General features: G+C 42.5%; 1 protein-coding gene across 1 annotated transcript in view; it reads right to left on the bottom strand.

Annotated features, from left to right (window-relative positions):
• Window positions 1-11156, bottom strand: part of ARHGAP24 (Rho GTPase activating protein 24) — a 204797-nt gene extending 193641 nt beyond the window's left edge. The window contains exon 1 of the mRNA XM_065837033.2: window positions 10826-11156. The gene's annotated coding sequence lies outside the window, so the exon portion shown is untranslated. The remainder of the gene's footprint in view (window positions 1-10825) is intronic.
• Window positions 11157-21000: the final 9844 nt, after the last annotated feature.

Below are 21000 nucleotides of genomic sequence, written 5' to 3'. Positions count from 1 at the left end.
GGATGAGGGAACAGAGTGCACTGTCAGCAAGTTTGCTGATGACACCAAGCTGGGAGGAGTGGCTGACACGCCAGAAGGCTGTGCTGCCATCCAGAGAGACCTGGACAGGCTGGAGAGTTGGGCGGGGAAAAATTTAATGAAATATAACAAGGGAAAGTGCAGAGTCTTGCATCTGGACAGGAATAACCACAGGTTCCAGTATAAATTGGGGAATGACTTCTTAGAGAGCAGCATAGGGGAAAGGGACCTGGGGGTCCCGGTGGACAGCAGGATGACCATGAGCCAGCACTGTGCCCTTGTGGCCAAGAAGGCCAATGGCATCCTGGGGTGTATTAGAAGGGGGGTGGTTAGTAGGTCGAGAGAGGTTCTCCTTCCCCTCTACTCTGCCCTGGTGGGACCACATCTGGAATATTGTGTCCAGTTCTGGGCCCCTCAGTTCAAGAAGGACAAAGAACTGCTGGAGAGGGTCCAGCACATGGCAACAAAGATGATTAAGTGAGTGGAACATCTGCCTTATGAGGAAAGGCTGAGGGAGTTGGGTCTCTTTAATTTGAAGGAGACTGAGGGGTGACCTCATTAATGTTTATAAAGGGTGAGTGTCAGGAGGATGGAGCCAGGCTCTTCTCAGTGACAACCAATGATAGGACAAGGGGTAATGGGTTCAAACTGGAACATAAGAGGTTCCACTTAAAATTTGAGAAGAAACTTCTTCTCAGTGAGGGTGACAGAGCACTGGAACAGGCTGCCCAGAGGGGTTGTGGAGTCTCTTACTCTGGAAACATTCAAAACTCGCCTGGTCACCTTCCTGTGTAGCCTCATCTAGGTGTTCCTGCTCTGGCAGGGGGATTGGACTAGAGGATCTTTTGAGGTCCCTTCCAATCCCTAACATTCTGTGATTCTGTGATCCTTGTCTTAAGGTAATCATACTTCTAAGGAAGAGCTAGACAGCAGGGGAAAGCTCTTACTGAACTCTGAGGCAAAAAACACCAATATTTTCTGACTAGTAATTTGAGGAATAATTAGCTCCTCATGCCACCTTTCCACATCAATCAACACCTCCCAATTGCTCTGTTTACAATTTAGCAGTCCAGCACTGCTATCAGACAAACGGTCTGCGGGTGAAATCACACCTATTCCCTGCCATAAACACCTGTCCACAGCAATACCTCAGTGATAACTGCCTGTTTTTCACATCCAGAAAACGAACTGAAATATGACAAAGGCATGTCCTCCGAAATCTCTCAGTAGCAGTGCTTGTATCTCATTATTCCAGGTGTTCTGCCGCCAGTGTGGTAGCATGACCTTTTCTTTATTGTTTCATCATCCTGGGTTCATCCAGCATTCTGAGTAACAGCATAGACTATAAATTATTTCCTTTACTGGGTATTTCTACTAGGTATTGTACAGCAATTTATCCTTACTTATTGGATGCCTAAGCAAGGTACAAAATACTTACTGCATAGTCATATAGAGAGAATAACAATAACATATCTTCTCGCTAAGATATGATTTTTCTAATCATTCCTATGGAAGTAAGAAATGGTACAACTCACGTTTCATAGCCTTCCTGTTCATGCTGGGAGAGGAAGATCTCCGAAGCAGTGTCCCAGGAGTGATACCATCAAGTATCACGCAAATATCCATTGGGAGTCTCGGCACTGAGGATTTTATTTCTAATGCTAGCAGACAATCACCTCCACGCCAAAGTCCTGTTCTGCACTTTTCCAGTTGCCAGGGGAAAGTACCAGGAGCTATGGGAGCCTGCACTGTATAGCAGTGCTGCACAATGGCTTAATCTTGTTACATGATAAATAGTCTTGACACTGAACGTGCCATGTGGCGCACACTCAGCCGGCTGCTTTAGTCCTCTCCTGGTGTCAGCCGAGAGCCCTTTGCAAGCCCAGGCTGACAGCAGTACTAGAGGTACACAGAGAAACTCAGCACGTATTAAATGGGAGGACTAGACAGGCAACTACATAAGAAGCTGTGTCAAGCTTCCCAATTTAAAGTCATCAGCACAGCTGCTCCCCTGCTCCTTCCCAGAAGCCTCCTGCTCCCCTCACACCCAGTACAAGGCAGTGTTTGAAGGCACTTCTGTGGCTACTCCCATTCAAAGACCCACAGACCACCACAAAGAGCAGACTCAGTAACTGTCCCTCAATGTGGTAAAGCCTACCAGTAACAACTAACTAAATCAGGAGAAAAATCGTTACGGCAAGCAACCAAATTTGTTTGCAACATCAACACTCAAACCTGGTAAATTCTTCAAAATCAGTAAAGTTACCAGAAACAAATTAAGAGTTTGCCCAGGACAGAATCATCACAGTGAAAATAATGATAAGGGTCCTACCATGAGCACACTGATTTGCTGTCTATTGTTATTTTTGCCCTGGCACATCATATTATACGTGCGAAGTATTCCCACGCTTTGGTACTAGGCTCCTCTCCTACATCTGTCCATAGGTGATAGGCAGGACAGAAAAGGACCTCCGATTCATTAAGACCAGCTTCTGAAGCCCCACAGGAGCCAGCCATGCAGTTACTTTCGAAGAGTGAAAAAGCACCATCAAAACAGTTATTTTAATATTTCCCCTCACCCCCAGCCCAGTAGTCACAAGACTACCCAGGAAGCCATTGTTCTGTTAAAAGCTTTTTTTCATCCCAGCACACTTGTAGACATGTGTTTTATTTACTCCTGCATCATCACCCAGAATAGTTATTTTCTGCTCCCTCCCTGGTGTTTACCCACCTGATATATTTATGTACAGAGATGAAGGCTGCTCCCTCATTTTGACTAGAATACACAAAGCCACGTCTGATCTCTCAAGAAAGAGGTCTGAAGCACATCTGCTTAAGTCTAGGCAGCAGACATCCCACAGGTACCAAGTTACATGGAAAACTAAACAACCAAAAAGAACCAGGTCTCTTTTGCTTACAGACATATATTGGTTTTCAGAAGGTTTCATTACTCAAAAACACTACTTACAACATGCCTTCTTACAGCTTCTTGACACTTACCTATGTCCCATGAGATAAAAAACCAACCTAAGAAAGCCTGTTGGCATCGAGACATAGATCTCTATTTACACACGTGTATGTTTTTCTAAATGTAATTTCTTACGCATTTCTGGAGGCGGAAGCTAACTGACTCCAGTTTGAGTGCTATTCTCTCCTGAGAGGAGGAGTTTTGGCATCATGCATCCAATGTTAATAATGCCTTACATTGCAATTAATTTCTTGTCTTTTAAGAATTTTTACTTGAACTGTTCTTAACCGGAACCTTCAAGACTTCCAACTGCCATACAAGGGACTTATTTGCTTTGTTAAAATGGTGAATACCAATACAAATAAACCTGTCTTACAATGGATGCCTAATAATATTTTGCAATACATATTAAGAAAATTAGTCCCCCATGTTGACACCAGTTATTCACCGGGGTGGGGGGGAAGTTGTGCTAAGCCCATTTGCAAAGCTCACATTTTAGGACACTTCCATTTATCTCTACTGAAAACAGAGCCTAAGCAGGCTTTGTACTTGCAAACACAGGAATTTACCATCCTTTTAAAACAAGGTGCATCACTATCTCTGAACTAAAAGGCATTGCAAGTTTTCTCTTTCTCCAGGCAGGCCCTTTAACATTTCTTCCTCAGTTTGCTTGCTTCTTACGAAAAATTTTAAAAAAGAAAAAAAAAAAGGAAAAAAGAAACATCTGTGGGAACAGCTGCACAAATATTGTGACTGCCACAGAGAAGATTTCTTTCGAGCGTCCAGGATTTCTTGTTTTGCATTTCGCAAAACCACTTAGTAGTGGATAACCACAGTGACTATCCAAGCATCTGACACGCAATTTTGATCTCCATCACAGATAAGAGGTAAAAGCTTAACACAAGCCCACCATAGAAACATACACAAACACACACACACACAAAAAAACCAACCAGAAACCGAGACCCTTCAAGAAGTGTCCATAGGTTGCACCATAAAAGGCTTATACAGCAAATACACTGCTTGCTCTGATTTCTTTTAGATAACCAAAATACCAGAGTAGTTTACAATTATGAACAGATGTACAGCACAGCTTTTTCCTTCACCATTATATCACACTTAACAATACTGACACCCCAAACTACTCAGCACACTTTCTAAGATAATACACTTTGATAATAAGGCAATTATACCATTAAAAGAAATTAGATTTCCACAAGCCTGTCTTTATCTCTTTGATTTACGTCTGCATTCACATACTTGTTTTCCAGTTGCAGCAATCTGTTATGCTGCAACAGGACGCATTAAGAATTAGTTCTGTCATGCTCTATACTATATTTTGATAAATGCAATTCTTATTTCCCAGTCTAAGCCGAAGTAGGTAAGGTGAATATGATTAACACTCCATTACAGTAATAATGAAGTAAATTAAAGTAACCATTTATAAACACATATAGCCATGATAGCAACAAGATCTTAGAGTTATTGCAGAATGCAAAGTTCCTTGAGGTTTAGGGATTTAAACATTTTTTTTTTCCACTCCTCCAAAACACTGTAAGAATTATCAACCATTTTGGTCACGGGGAGCAGTCACCATATCCAGCTGATCCACAGAGTAGGATGTGAAGAATGAGGAACAAAGCTGTTTGTCTGTAGCCTCTGAATCATTTTTCTTTCTCAAGCAACTCAAGAGGGGTCCTAAGCACACTTTAAGTCACCCTTGACTATAGTGCTCTCCCATTTTTTAGGCAGTCGTTCAGCATGCTGGGATTGTCAGAGCACAGCAGCATTTCAGCTTCATCTTTTTCCATCTCTGCAGTGCCAGCTGTCAAGCAGGGTGTGTAGAGCAAGACTCCCTACTTGAGGTAGCTCCAACATGCATGAGGGAGTCTGCTCCACTTGAATTCATGTGACCCACTCATTTGATTCACTGCCTAAATACTCACCCTGTAAGGCTGTGCCCACACATCCCCACAGCAATACCTGGAAACAAGGTTTTGATCTTTAAAAATCAGAAGCACAAAAATTCATCGCAACTTGTTTTACACCACAAGCTCCTATTCTTCCTTATGCCCACATATTTCCAGCCGAAGAAATGCAAACCTTCACGTGTAGAGCAACAGTCTGCTGGGATCCTTCAGCTCCTTTCCATCTAGCCACAAGGTATCAGGTGGTGTTTTTTCCCCTACATAAGTAACATCCAAACAGAATGGGGTCAAAACTGAACAAATGGATGACTACAATGAGACTGAAAGAATCCTCCCAGCCCAGCATCCATCTCCAACTCAGGGACAGGCAGGATAACTAAGAGAAGTATGCAACGATACTTTCCACTAGCTACACCTTAAACTGCATTTTCCCTTTATCAACCACAATATTTTCTGGCAAATACTTGTGCATCTTAATCACACTTTATTTACATCTTCTGCACATTATTTCCTTTCATTTGTTCTGAGCCTGCCACCATCACTCTTGGATACACCCCGAGATTCCTGTACTGGAAAACAAGGGGAGAACTGGCCTCTGCTCACTCTTGCCCTGGCACTCATTAATGCAGATTTCTCAGCCATCTCATCTCCAGGCTGAAGAGCCCTTTCCTGCTTTGCTGTTTCTTGGACAGAAGCTGTGCTGTGTCCTTGACCATCCTTGTCACCCTTTTTAAAACCTTGTACAGTTTGTTTAAGCTGCAAGCTACTAGCCCTTCCAGGAAGCAAAGGACACCCCTCGTGTCACTTCCACCCTTCTTCACATTTTTCTTCTCCCAGCAGAGGATGTGGTAGCTGGGGGAGGTTAAGGAAACAGCTCGAAAGGCAGCTTACAGAAAACCCAGGATGCTGCCACTGGAGCTGAGACTGGGTCATCTGGGTAAGGATTAATTGAAAAGCTGCTTTCTATGCCTACTGAAGGAGCACTTCACCTCCTTGCAAAACAGAGAAATAGCCCAAAATATGGAAATAGCCCAAAGCATTCTGGCCCAGACCACACTACCTCAGGAAAAAAGCATCTTTGGTTCTCCCAAACAGTGACATTTAGAGGGATGTTACTGCCTCCCAGATACAGGAAAACTGATGGGGTTTTGCATTTTACCTTTTATAACACTTCATGATTGTTCAATTTGGCAGGCCGAGAACACCAGTCCAGTTAAAGTTTAAGCTGTTCTAAAAGCCAAGGCATTTGTGGGAAAAGGATGACAGGAACAGGCCAGTTGGCTCTTGGAAGTAACAGACATAAAACATTTCTTTGCTACAGAGCTACTAATCATAATTGCTATTATACAAAATTGCACAGAAATAAATGTAGGAAAATGAAAAGTATTTCATGACAGACACTATATAAACATTGCAAAGGAATTAAGCACATGTTGCTGTAGTTTGTCTCACTGAGCCACAGAGCATGAAAACTCCTCCAAACTAACCAGTGCTACAGTAAACAAATCAAGTTTGTTCAAGTTAAAAGCACTGAGCTCACATGCTCTTTCAAGCCCTCTGGCTTGGTAGAGCATGATATTTTCATTTGGAAAGCCCAATGAAACAAGACCTGAGCCAGGCAGAGAAAAGTAAATTAAACAGTTAATAAATAAGTCACAAACCATGACTATAAACAAAAAAGCATCATACTGCAGGTGGTTTCTGGTCCCAGGGGAACATCTTATTTTGTAGTTTAGCCAATGAGCTAGAAGAAAAACACCAAAAGATAATGACTGAAGAACTGTGCAGGTGATGAGTAGCAAGGAAGTCGTTAATTACAAAGAGGGAAGGTGAATGACAGACAAACATCCATGCACCAGCCTCTGTGTTCTTGCTCAGCACACACACAAGTTGAAGAACCGACAGAGCATCTTCCTCAAGTAAAAAACAAAGTCCCTGTTCAACACAACAGTCCCACCACTAGTGGCATCACAAGATTATTTAACAAGAAAAAAGAAAATTACAGTATAAAGATCACTGTGTATCTGGATTTCACAGGACTGTACCTGAAGCGTTACCTCCAGCACTTATATTCAAACATCTAGCAGCATTTTGGGAAACAGGAAACCATTTAAAGAAAGATTAGCATAATTAAAGAACCAGAAAACATAATGAAGGAACTCTTATTTCCCCTTTTACAAAGAGAAGATAAAGAAGAAGACAGTAACTCTAGAGCGAGCAGAAATTTAGATAGAGAAGACTATTAAACACATAAAGAGCTACTAAGAACCAGAGCTATCAAAGCTGGTAGTTAAAAACAGTCAAAGGACAGGGAATAGTCAAAGACAGGGACTTTTTACAAGGGCATGTAGTGACAGGACAAGGAGGAGTGGCTTTAATCTGAAAGAGGGTAGATTAAGATTAGACATAAGGAAGAAATTCTTCCCCATGAGGGTGGTGAACAGGCTGCCTAGAGAAGCTGTGGATGCCCCATCCCTGGGAGTGTTCAAGGACAGGCTGGACAGGGCTTTGAGCAACCTGGTCCAGTGGAAGGTGTCCCTGCCCATGGCAGGGGGGCTGGAGCTAGATGATCTTTAAGGTCCCTTCCAAACCAAACTTTTCTATGATTGTATGAAATTGAGTAGCAAAGCACATAATTTTAGACTAATGATAATTACACCAAATGAACATATTGCAGAGCATTGAGAGTCTATCACGTGACTTTGTGTTAGCAACACAGGGTATTTTTCAAAAATAAATTATTTAGCTTATAATGGGAGTTAATTAAGGACCCTTATGGTTCAGCTTGGATTCATAATCAATTCAATACAAAATAAATTTACAGCTTCACTCCAGTCCTTACAAGCCACACTTGGATCACCCAAATATAACTAGCAAAATGGCAAAGTAGTCAAAAGAGGTACAAGAAGCTGCAGAACAGGAACAAGTTCCTCAGTTTGCAGCTCCTCACCTACAGCCTGGGTGCCCCAGGTGGCTTGAGGGCACGTCCTGGGGGTAACTACTGAAGGCGAAAATGACAAAACCATGAGGTTTGGGGAGGCAGCAGCTGCTGGCTGTCCTGCTGAGGGTCAGGACAGCACAGGGACCAAAGCGAGCTGCTGCTTCACACCATCAGGCTGCTCCTGGGAGCTGAGGCCCAGTGTCCAGACAAGGTCCTCTCCTGGCCCCCACAGCACCGCTGCCACCAAGGGCTGTGTGTCTGCCCCACCACCCTGAGGCTGGCATTTCAGCATCCTTTGATTACATTTCTGCAGATGAAGAGTCTTAATCTGTCTCAGCACTGGGTTTGTTGATGTCTGCTATGCCACTGACGCTAAATAAATCGATCTTTGAGATGCCTAGTGTTCTCATACCCTTTTGAGTGCTAGAGAACTGAGTCACCTTTTTTCCCAATTTAAAAAAAAAAAGGCAACACAATCAAGGTTTTCTAAATGAAAGCAGACAACAACTATTAAAAAAAAATAACTTGAAATCCTTGCTTTCAGCATAATTTAAACTAACATAGACCAAATCTTACCACTAGAACTTTCTACAGTCTTACATGTAGGAAGAGAATCTAAGCTAGAAATTTAGCCTCTGTCATCTCTTTTTGGAGTTTCTATTCCTCTCAAGACTGGCAATGGAGTAGCAAGTTTCATAAAAAGACGCATTTCCTTATTGTCTAACAACAGCCACTTGCATTACCTCGAGTCCTTACGATTATAGAAAGCCAAACTCCAGACAATGAACCAAGAAAACTATACCAGAGAGTCTCCCCTTTCAGTATTTTTCTTGTTTTAGAATGTCAAGAGAAGACAAACTTTCCTTTCTTCCTTGCTGAAAGCTAACATACTGGCCATTCACCAACAAGAGACTTTACAGGACAAATGCCACCCCAATTCTATAGTTCAAGTGCCACAGTTAGCTCCAGGAGGTTGTTGGGTTATTTTTTAATCACGTCAAGCATTCCCTCTGCCCAATATAGATAAAGTCAGTAAGTAACAGCTCCAGGAATAAATCATACTTCCAAAAGCCATCAGGTCACAATAAGCAGCAAACAGCCTGCAGAGAAGACAGCTTAAAGTAATAGGATGCAAATCACTTCAAGCTACCTACAGTGAATTACAACTCCACCTGGTGTGTTTAAAAAAAGGGGGGAAAAATAAGATATTGAATCAAGCAGCAGAAAATTAAAATGTCCTGAGAGATGCCTGTGTGCTATAGCAGCACATGGAACTCACGGGGGTTTTCTGTTCTAGTTACTTCTGAAGACACAACTTTATAAAGAGTTCAACCTAATACTTGGAGTCAGTTTCCTCTAAGGGACCTTCATCTCTTGCTTCTAAATTCCATCTTCAGAAAACTGAAGCTAGCTTTAGGATCACTAATAAAACCAATCTTCACACCCCAGCCTGCAAACAACAGGAGAATGATGTCAAAGGGATAACTGACAGCCTCCCGCACACTTGCACCCAGAAGCACGTTGCCATACAGGGCAGCGAAGTTGTGCCTTCCATACAGAATTATATTGTTAGCTGAACTTTCTACATGACTTGACATTTGTTACTTACTGCAGGGCTTTTTTTTTTTTTTTTTTTTTTTGAATGGGCACGCTATTTACTCCAGACTAACCCTATCCAATTTTATTGAAGAATGAATGCCAAGTAAAGAAAAAGAGAAGAGCAGCCAAGAGACAACACAGCAATCAAAGAAGTGGCAAATAACTTAGACATCATGCACAAAGAAATGTGAGTCCAAATCACATTTAACACAAGTCACTGTATCATGCACTAGAAGATGCCTTTTGCAACAACAAACCGCCACAACACAAGAATTTTCATGGGACTGGGGACCAGCACTTGACTCTCAGTCTTTCATTCTGTCTACCTCTGCATGTCTTCTGTGACTATGAGATGCCACCTAAACGACTTTTAGCTAGGATAAGATGCTTTGCCCCTTGTATTGATAAATCCTCCTCCCTTAATTCTCACCTCACAGGGAATCCTTTTCCCCTGAGTGCACAGAAGATACTGTCATCTTACTACTCCACAACAGAAAAACTTAACCTAACAGCATCTTAATACCTGCTAATCTAGTAAGAGTTACTGCCCTCTCCCAGCAACCATGCTACTTAACAGAGTTCAGATTAATATTAAACAAATGTACTGTAATGAAGTCACCACACTACACAGAGAATTAAATTGGTTTCTACCTAGACAGGATTTATCTAAAATAAACCCCTGCTGTTTATTTCCAGACATCTGTTGTACAAATGTTTCTATCATCATCAAACATGAATTATTTACTACTCTCCAATCTGCTGAAAGAAGAAAATCCCCAAACTGACAACACAGACGCATGTTACTGCTAAGAAAGATGAAAGATAAGTATTCTGTACAAGCCAACCAAATAAAAAGAGAAGACAATTACTTCCTTATCTTAAAAAGAAATGCACTCAGTAGCTCTAAAATCCACTGAAGATTCCCCAACTCTTCTGTGATTACAAAGTGCTTATTGTAAAATCTTTCCCAGTGAGGGTGTTATCTCTAAAAGCCTGCTACAGACATTTGTGCAAAATGAGGAAATACTAATAGAACCATCACAAATCCAAAGAATACTAACATGGGGACTGCAGAAAGCACAAAGGGCTTTTACTTTTATTTCAGCCAACAAGTAGCCAGAAGACACATATTGTTTGTACCCCTGAAACCAACAAAAAGGAACCCTGTTTTGAAGTATTTAACATTGTTAAGAAATAATAGCATACAACACTTGAAGATGCCTCCACCCTCCCCCCCCGCCCCGCAGCAGACAAGAACAGCCGTAACAACAGACAGCTGCTGCCACTGCTTCCTGGTCTGCAGCAATTACTTGTCCTGCAAACACCACACGGTTTTGTCACCAAGATAAAAATCAGATCAACACAACCTACCCTGGTGTTAGCTGCAGTGCTGTCTCAGTCCAGCGAGAGCTCCAAAACTGCTCTGGATCAAGACTCCTACCTTTCACAAGCAGGGTCGATACTCTCACCCATAAACGCAGTGGCTTCTCAAGACAAATTCAGAAACAGTGACAGCTTGTTTCAGCTTGACTGCACTTGGAAGTTTCTTCTCCTTCCCCCTCTCTGAACTGCTTGGACGATCTGTGCACAAACAGGGTGACCACCACCACACGGGAGCCCCACGCTCCCACCGTACGTCCTCGAGAAATCCCAGCCACCACACGAGGAGCAGCCCAAGAAGTTAGAAAGAGTGGCTCTGTGTGTACGAATGTGTAAATATACAGTACAAGAGGCTGGAACGGCCTCCCAGGGCCAGCCTTGGGTTTCGGATTTCATTGGCAGCTCTGGAGCGCGCCAGCGGCGCTGCTGCTGTGACGGGGAGGAATCCGCTCCCTTCTCAGACATCTCTGGAAATCCCAGCAACACGGCACCCACCGGGAGACCCTCTGTCAACCACTTCACCACACTTGCCACTGTCCGTGCTGGGGAGCGGGCTCTGCGCTCTCTCAGGGGTACGACACAATGGGCTGTACACACTGGGATTTCTCACAGCCCTGCCTTGCCCCTCTGCCCAACACCTTGCCCCACACACACGCAGCAGCAACAGCATCGTGCCCTCAGGACAAGGGGCTCCTCCTCCTGTTGCACTTGTAGATGGCCACCAGCTGACACAGAGACACCCTGTGTCCCTAAGCAAAATCATTCCTTCCTCCGCCTCTGGTTTTGGCTGTGATATCTCTTTAGTCAATGAAACACACCTTGACTTGCTTTCACTTGCCTGCATGTCTGCAATTTAGTACAATTGTCTCTTTAAGAAGGACAAAGGACTTTACCCACTGTGTACCTGAGGGAGGTCTCCATGGGGTCTGTGCCAGGTGGGCTGCGTGCGTTCCTCACAGGCCAGGCGCTGACTCAGTCACACAGCAGAAGTCATAATGGGAATTATGATGGAAACAGCAACTGTAACCGGGTTCCAGGAGCTGCCATTCCCTCTCGGAATGGCACGACTCTGCCCTCGGCTCCCCAGTGACTCAGTCACTGTGAGGCCACACTCTCGCCCATCATCAGAGAGGGCAATCAATGATTTGTAACCTCTGTCCTCCCTCCCATCATCTCACAACAGCACACCAGTCCCCACAGTACTGGTTTTAGGTGGAAACATAACCTCTCTTTGAAAATCCTGATTTCTCTCTGTTACTGGTCTAGGTTAAACAAGACCCTCCTTTCAGATCCCCATCAGAAGACAAAAAACAGTTTCTAATATTATACCACAATGAGAACATGCGAAAAAATTACTAACACCTGAAAAGAGCACAACATTATACCTGCAAGTCCAAGCAGGGTTCTTTGTACTGTACATACTAACAACAAAACCCTGCCCATTTTCAGCTACACATACGGGGCATGTGGCGTTCCTCTGCTGATGGGAATCACAGAATCACAGAATGTCAGGGATTGGAAGGGACCTCAAAAGATCATCTAGTCCAATCCCCCTGCCGGAGCAGGAACACCTAGATGAAGGAATGTGTCCAGGCGGGTCTTGAATGTCTCCAGAGTAGGAGACTCCACAACCTCACCTGGCAGCCTGTTCCAGTGTTCTGTTAGAAGTTTCTTCTCAAATTTAAGTGGAACCTCTTGTGTTCCAGTTTAAACCCATTACCCTTTGTCCTATTATGTAGCTGGAGTATCTGTACGAGAAACTGGAAAAGTATTTTGCATGACCCAGAAGCTCAGCATTTGATGAATGTGTAGCCTAGAGAGACACATTCCCCCTGATTTTCCTCCCATAGCCCATTTCTCACAATTCTACATTTGCTGATTCTGGATCCACACAACGTGACAGCACTAAAAAACTCCTGTGTACTGCAAGAATCAGTTACAGCCTTTTGAAGGCAACCAGTTTTCCAGCCAACTCCTCACATTATGAAGTTTTCAATAAATGAGGTCTGAAGAGCATTTGCATTTTTTATAACATATAATATACTATAGCTTACAGCAGTGGTAATAGGATATTGCTGCACTGGAGCAGCTTCTACTTGTCAACAAACAAAAATCAATAGGATGCCTGGTTATCCATACTGAATCAAATCTCTTAATTCTGTGTCTCACTACCGCAGCAAGAAAGGCTGAGCCCACACCTCACAGCAGCCAGCACAGGCACCAGTGTGCGAATGAAAGGGAATAATCAAAACGCTTTCCTCTCCTTCCCACCTTGCCATGAGGTAGCCAGCCAGAAGAAGCAATTACTTAAGCTGCTCAGCGTAAAGGGCTGGCCCCTGCTCCTGTTCCTGGGAAAAAAGCCCACGCAGATAAATCAACAAGGAGAGAGAGCAAAGTCATTCCCATCAACTCTCTGCCAAATGCAGAGATGAAGCCTGCAGAAGTCCTCAGCATCATGGACTGCATGCTGCACCCTAAAATACAGCTTGTCCCAACAACCACACCGGTTTGAAGAAACCACTGAATCTTGCTGACGCTAAGCCGGTATAATTTTTTTTCAAAGAGCAAACAGGGTGTACAGATACGGGGCTGCTCAGGAAGAGAAAGTAAACATGCCAAACTTTAGATGGCAAGGAGGAGGACAGAGTTCAACACACACACAGCAGGATACCTGTGCTGGCCTTTGGTTTGGTTTGCTGCCAAATGCAGGCTCACGGCGAGAAGAGCCAGAATGACATACTAGAAAAAACATTTTTTTAATGGGCTGGGAAGCCTTCCACTACCAAGGACCATGCCTGCTCTGATGAGGTGCCTGTACACATGGGAGCCTCACTTTATGCATCACAGTAATTGACATTATATAGAAACTTAACTCAGGCACTTCTGTAACATTCTTCTCTGCTGCTCTGTGCCTTTCCTTTATTTGAACAACAGCCATATTAACATACAAGACCTCTTGTTTAAATTATAGGAAATTACTGTTCTCTTACTGTACTGTTCTCTTAAAAGAGAAGTAACCCCAAGGGAATTTCCAGCTACCAGAGAGAAAAGAGAGAGGCACAACGTGCTTCCAGAGACAGAGAGGAAAGAAGCTGCGGGGCAGACTGGAACCACAGGCTGTGGCAGCGAGGACCAGCAGAGACTCTGCTCCCGTGCCAGACCGGCTCACACACAGCAGAAAGCTCACACACAGCCCTGTGCCCACGACACAGGTGCTGCCAAATTCTGATCTGCAAAGCTGCTCATCCTTGAAGAACTGCATGCTTGAAATTTGGCTATTAATACATTATGACAATAAAAACAATGAGAAGACCTTTTGTAGTCAGATTTCCTTCCTTGCTCCACTTACTGGTGGCTTTTTCTACTGTTCTTTCTGCAGCAGTTATGGTTTGCTAGCTGATACTCTTCTGAAGTTGAGTTTCAGACCATAAAGCAATTCAAATTTTCAGCCTTACGGGCTCATTTTTAATATGTACTGAAATCCTTCAGCCTAAGATGTATCTTCTCTGTGTACATCATCGATAACCAGTCATTCATTAACTACAGGAGGCCAGCAGGAACAGGTCTATCACTGGAAGCATGTTATCCCACTCCAAGCAGTACACAACGAAGGGTAAGAGAAGCCTGTTTTGCTGCTGGGAGGAACCCAGGCAGTTTTCCATGCCAAGACTGCTCCTATCCAACCAACTCCTTGGATACCAAGCCTGAGCAGACTGAGATGCTTCAACGACTTGACCTTTGCATGGCAAGGAACTAAGATTTTGAGTCTTTCTCTAAGGAAGAAAAATGCTTTGATTTTTTTTTTTTTCCAAAATATCTAATGGGACAAACCAGAAGCACTTTACGAAGCGATCAAACAAATGGGAAAGATGAAATCTATATCTGCACAGGACAGCTGGGGTTTGCTCAGCCCATGGCATGCTGATAGCCAACCACAGGCAGCTCAAAAGGTAATTCTGTCCCTCTAGACAAATGGGCTCCTTTGGCAAGTGAGGTCACTTAGTTGGGGGGCAGCATACCTTACTCCACTCCCCTTTTACATGCTCATCTTATGTAAAAATGGATCTTGTAATTACTACCACCACCAAACTGCTTACAATGCACTACTAAGCCTCTTGCCCTTAAAGCCTTTTATACCACTGGAAGCAGCAAATTCACGTTGTTGCTCTGTGCAGAGCCTCACCTCACTTGATCACTGCAGAAGGCATAACAAGTTATTTGTTTTAAATCTACTGCTAAAAGTCACTTCACGGCTGGTGACACCCAGAGATAGATACACACTTAAGAGTTCTCACCCGCAGGAACGCAAAGAGCAAAAAAAAAAAAAATTATTAAGTTAAACTTCACGGGCGCTTGCTGATCTAGCAAAAGTGGGTTTGCACAGCTTGTTAACTTCATGGATTACACATAGGAGACTCGCTCTTTCTCTGTGTTCATATATATACACACATGGTCATTCCAACAGGGCTGTCTGCAGGTACCACTGCAGCCTGGGGAACAAAGTGGGGAAGTGTATAAGCAAGGAGGAAAACCCATCACTTTTATCCTGTGTAACTAAACCTAGAAGGCACCTGCTGCCCCTGCAGTTTCTATTGGCTACTGCCAATACAGAAGGTGGTACTAAACTCACTACACACTTCAGGAAATACTTTCTCATCCTATTCTCACTGGTTACGTTGCACAATAGTAAAGCCTGGGCAGTCATTTCCCATTTTCAGTTTAACAGAAATCAGTTCATCTTATCCTTAAGTCACAGATGCACTCTGTCTTATCTTCCCAGTGCTCAAAATATTTTGGAAGACATAGAATTTTTAAACACCACTGTTTTAACTTTTGTTGGATCTTTTTGAGTGCTGGATCGTCACTATTTTATTTATCCAATATCACAGCCGTCAGTAAGAACTGGAATTTAATACAAAACATTTCAGAAAAAAAAAAAAAAAAAGTAAAGCTACCAGGGTAAAAAAAATGACACATCACTGAATAAATATTCTTCTGTAGAAATCATTAATTCCCAACAATAAAACGACAAGTCACACTCAGTATTAATCAACACCACACTGAAAAGAGGCTTAAATCTTTATTCTTTCCATAGGGGCAGATTCTGCAAGACGTTTCACAAATGAGTAAAGCTACTTATACTAACAGACCTACAGCACAGACATGCAAGTGCACAAGAGACAGGGCCGAAACTCAAAATATCTGAAAACAGACTGGAAATTGCTAAGATCTTCCTTACACATGCAGGGAACTTCTACTCATAGTCATCAGGAATGTTTGGATAATTTGTGCATCTTCAAATCTATCAAAATTCTAGCTGCATACCTGGGAATTATTTTACCCCAAGAACCCACAGGCACACAGCCACTTTCACATCTGCCTCCCTCAACAGCGGTAAGATATCTCTCACCAGTTTGTAAATTTTCTGCTTTCTCTGCCTTACAACTTCTTCCAGCCCTGCAGCTGGCAACTGAACCTCACATGCAATCGTTAGTTGCACTATGCAGCATACTAACTACACATTCGGTTTTCCAGTCCAGAAAACTAGGTATAATGTAGGACTCAGAAGATGTGCATCAGGTCACATGGGAGAATTTTAACCTTCAAATCCTCCCCCTCTACTCTGCCCTGGTGAGACCACACCTGGAATATTGTGCCCAGTTCTGGGCCCCTCAGTTCAAGAAGGACAGGGAACTGCTGGAGAGAGTCCAGCGCAGGGCAACAAAGATGATTAAGGGAGTGGAGCATCTGCCTTATGAGGAAAGGTTGAGGGAGCTGGGTCTCTTTAGCTTGGAGAAGAGGCAACTGAGGGGTGACCTCATAATGTTTATAAATATGTAAAGGATGAGTGTCACGAGGATGGAGTCAGGCTCTTCTCAGTGACAAGGGGCAATGGGTACAAACTGGAACACAGGAGGTTCCACTTAAATTTGAGAAGAAACTTCTTCTCAGTGAGGGTGCCAGAGCACTGGAACAGGCTGCCCAGGGAGGCTGTGGAATCTCCTTCTCTGGAGACATTGAAAAGCCGCCTGGACACATTCCTGTGTAGCCTCATCTAGGTGTTCCTGCTCCGGCAGGAGGATTGAACTAGATGATCTTCTGAGGTGCCTTCCAATCCCCAACATTCTGTGATTCTGTGAATTACCTCACCTCCCTCTTCCTTTCTGTGCAAGTGCTCAGAATAGCTGAGTGTTTAGGGTGGATGTCGGTATTCAACAGAGAATTTCTCCTCCTCTTATAAAAGCCCAAACAATCTTATCTGGTCTAGTTCCTTCAAGTCTAATTGTTGAGTCTAGACTTGTACTAAAAACATTATGACTAACAAAATGGGTTATCCTGGAAGCTGACTCAACTAAGTTCTGACTGAGAAAAAGATGGTCACCCATGTAATATGTGTTTCAAATTATACTAATGCATTCCTTAGAACTAAAAATGTGTTAGAAGACACAGAAGAGAGCTTCAATATGTATGGTGATGATTTATGGTGACAAATCAATACAGAAACGTAGAAACAAGACGACCAAGATCAGGTACACCAACAGAAAGTTTCAAAACTAATGTTTTTGTTTAAGCACTTGGTAACAACATTTGAGTCTCTCACAAGGCTGTTGCCAGGATCTTGGATTAGATCTGATTTTACACCATTTGGCTCTGATTTCCTAAACATCTTCCAATATTTCTCCAAGATCACTTTGGAATTAGTCCTTAGTAGCATAAACACGATATTCTTTCCAGGCAATAAAGCAAATTTCATTTGGACACACAGGACAGGCAGAAGGTAACTGACCTTGCGTCTTTGGCCAGAAACACAGAACACAAGTGTTTGTATCCCTACAAGGGACAGCAGCAGGCAGAAAGGAATAAAAACAGAAATCCCCTTTCTAATGTAGCCAAGTCAAACCACATACCAGTAAAATCTGGATCCTGTTTGCACAGGATACTTTCAAACAGAACAGTTACTTCTGTTTCTTCCTATATACAGTAAAACCTTCAAATCTAAGGATAGCATGGGTTTTCTTCCCAGTTTGACAAGAGACATTTAGCAGAGTCCTTGGTGCCATGCAAAAATAACATGTGAGTTTTTTTAAATACATTAAGAAACAATAAGAACACCGCCACACAACAAAGAAACGAATCTGCCTTGCAGTTGAAATTCACGTGGTAAAAAGCCTATTTTTTTTAGCCTGTTCCTCTTGGGAACACTGATGTCACCGGGGGGGGGGGGGGGGGGGGGGGGAAATTCTTCCCCTTGAAAACGAGCATTGACACCATAGCACTTACGTTCTGCCATATATTACAAAAAGCTCTTACTTGTCCATTGAGCAGCTGCAGCAGCCTAGCTGAAATTAGTATTAAAATGGTCTCTGCTACAATAAAAGCTTGATACATCATCTCTGTACAGTTCTTTTTATAGCGACTGGTATCACACAAGTTAAACCAAAGAAGTGCTTTGGTTTAAATAAACCCCATGTCAAGCAGGCCCAAGATGTCAGGAGGCAGGAGCAGCTGCCTTGTGACTGATCCACGTGTCAAGCCATAAACCACACCCCACTTCAAACTCAACCAGCAAAGCTTCAGCCTTTCCAAATTCAGCTTACTTCCTCAGTGCTGTTACCATGTTTTGCCTTTTTTTGTGAACCCTTGAAAAGGGTTCATTAACAAAGACAGTCACTTTTTCCGCAAATGGCCAAAATAGCAAGAACTACTTCCAGATACCAGTTCTAAAAGAATGCAGTGGTTTGCGCAGCGAATGAACTTGACTTCGAACTTTCCATTTTGCTCAAGTTTATTACGGAAGTCGCCAGTCCGTATTATCTTTTCTCTCAGCCTTATAGAAGTCCAGACACCATATGCCTTGAATAGAAACAGTTAAAATTAGTCAAACAGCTTAACATTTAGACCTAGTGTTGGTTTATACCAAGAAAATGTGAAAAAAAGTTTTAACAACACTGCATTTAGTTTCCTTGGATTAATTTAGCTTGTTTATCAGAAAAGCGTATCGTCAATACCAACAATTCCAGTACAGATTCAAAAATAACTGGTCATTTTCTTAAAGACTACAATAATGTAGTCCTGAGATACATGTACCATGAGTTATGCCCTTCAGTAAAATACACACAGAGTACCTAGAATCTGAAAAAAAATACAGAAATTTAAATTATACGTCACCAAATCAGATTAATTAAAATTGTTTTAACATTTTAATTACCATTTCTGTTTAGTCCAAGCTCATGGTAATTTTTTCCTTTTAGATGAGGACTTAATATTGCCTCTAACTTTGTAAAGCCTGTACAAAAAAGGATAACAACCTTCCCGCAGAATCACTGCAGACATTAAGATTGCTGTACAAAATTGCTGTGGGAAGACATAACTACAGACTATGTCTGTTACACCAAAACATTATGTTACTATACTCTGATATGAAAAAAAATTCACTACAGGAATGCAAGACAGAAAATAACCCCTAGTAAAACCCCAAAATATTAGGTCAGGATTTACTTTTGTGATATACCTGAAACATACATACACAAGAATGCAAGCAAAACTTAACAGTATAGTTATGTTTCTGCTAACTGGTGTTTAAATGCGTAATCTCACCTTTTTGTTATAGGTGCGGACTCTGAACAAATCTACTTCCACAAGCAACGTACCAGCTTAAGCAGTAGAAAAAAACAAGTCACAAGAGCTCAGAGTATCTCACCACTGGCCAATCTGGCATCCTCTCAAGTCACTTGGAAGTGAATGTTATTTTTCAAAAGTAAACAGGAGCTCCAGTTTACACTGCCTTTCAACAGGCTGCATGGAAAACCAGAAACATCCACTCTGTAAAGCAGTAGTACACTTACAAGGGGAAAAAAACAGCACCCCACAGTGAACCTGAACACAGGAATAAATACATCAGATATGATGTATTTAACACAGATAAAACATAGAGAAAACCCTCAGCAATTACATTACCAAAGTGCCACTGTGTCTGTACTTCACAGTCCCTGTGACTTCCACCGAGCTGTCTGCACACCCTGTCCAGAGTGCACTCATTCACACAACTGTCAAGGCTCATCTCTGAGTAGAAATATGAAAACACCACAGAGAACATCTTCCTGGGGTGATGTTGTACTGCTTCCTATGCTTTCTTGTAACAAAAAGCTTTTACAGCTTTTACAGGTACAGTTATTGCATGAGGCATAATTTGTGTCCGTTTAAAAATCTCCAACTCCAAATCTATCCCAGTAATGACTTCTGTTGACATCTGCAGCAAAACATCACCCCGAGTCAGTCACTGTTACATCAGTAAAGTATAGAGGGGTAGGCAGTCAGTAGCCCAAACAGCTTTCAGTAGGAAATATCTCTGGTATTTAGCATGGGAGAGTTGAGAAAATGAACACAACCATTGCCATTGTATTTTACCCTGACAGTACACAAAAAGGAAGAATCTAACAGAACCAAAAATTTTTAAGAGACACAGATTCTGCAAGGGCAGTCCCAACCTGTTGGGCTGCAGCTCTGAAGAGTAATAAGCCTCATCATACAAACTACATAATTTAAGATGAAAAGGGAAATGAAGCTAAGATGAACATGACAAGATCACAACAACCACCACCACCACCAAACAAAAGCACAAAAGAGAGCAAAAACTAAACAGGACCATTACACAATTTTTGCAAAAATTGTCTTCTGCACAAAACAACAGGCTCAGTCACCAGGAAAGAATTAGACATTTTAGTTTTGAAGACTTGTATAAGGCAGTAAAAAACACCACATATAGTGTTTCTTGGTCAGCTGTCATTAGTGAACAAGTGTGATGAGTAAGCAAATTAAGCAAGGGTTATGGAAACAAACAACTCTGTTCCATGTTACTGCAGGACTATTTTAAGGAATGCACCACCAAAGAGGACGGCTAAGATGCCTTCAATTCACGCAATCAAGTTACTGTGCCAAGACCGCTACTATCAAGACTTGCACAGTGCCTTACAAACTGAGCATATTATTTCCCAGGTTGTGCATATTTCATCTTTTCACAGACGTTCTTCCAGGTGCAAGTATCCTTTCTAGTCCTTCTCATTACATCTTCATGATAGTTATTGTCACACTTTAGGTTCTGCGAGTATGTAACACTTGCATGAAATAGGTATCTGGACCTACCCTCACCAACACATTGCATGCTG

Source organism: Patagioenas fasciata, chromosome 4 (assembly GCF_037038585.1).
Source record: "Patagioenas fasciata isolate bPatFas1 chromosome 4, bPatFas1.hap1, whole genome shotgun sequence".
Lineage (NCBI taxonomy): Eukaryota > Metazoa > Chordata > Aves > Columbiformes > Columbidae > Patagioenas > Patagioenas fasciata.
Note: the sequence above shows the minus strand (reverse complement) of the source record. Positions and strands in the feature narration are given on the sequence as shown.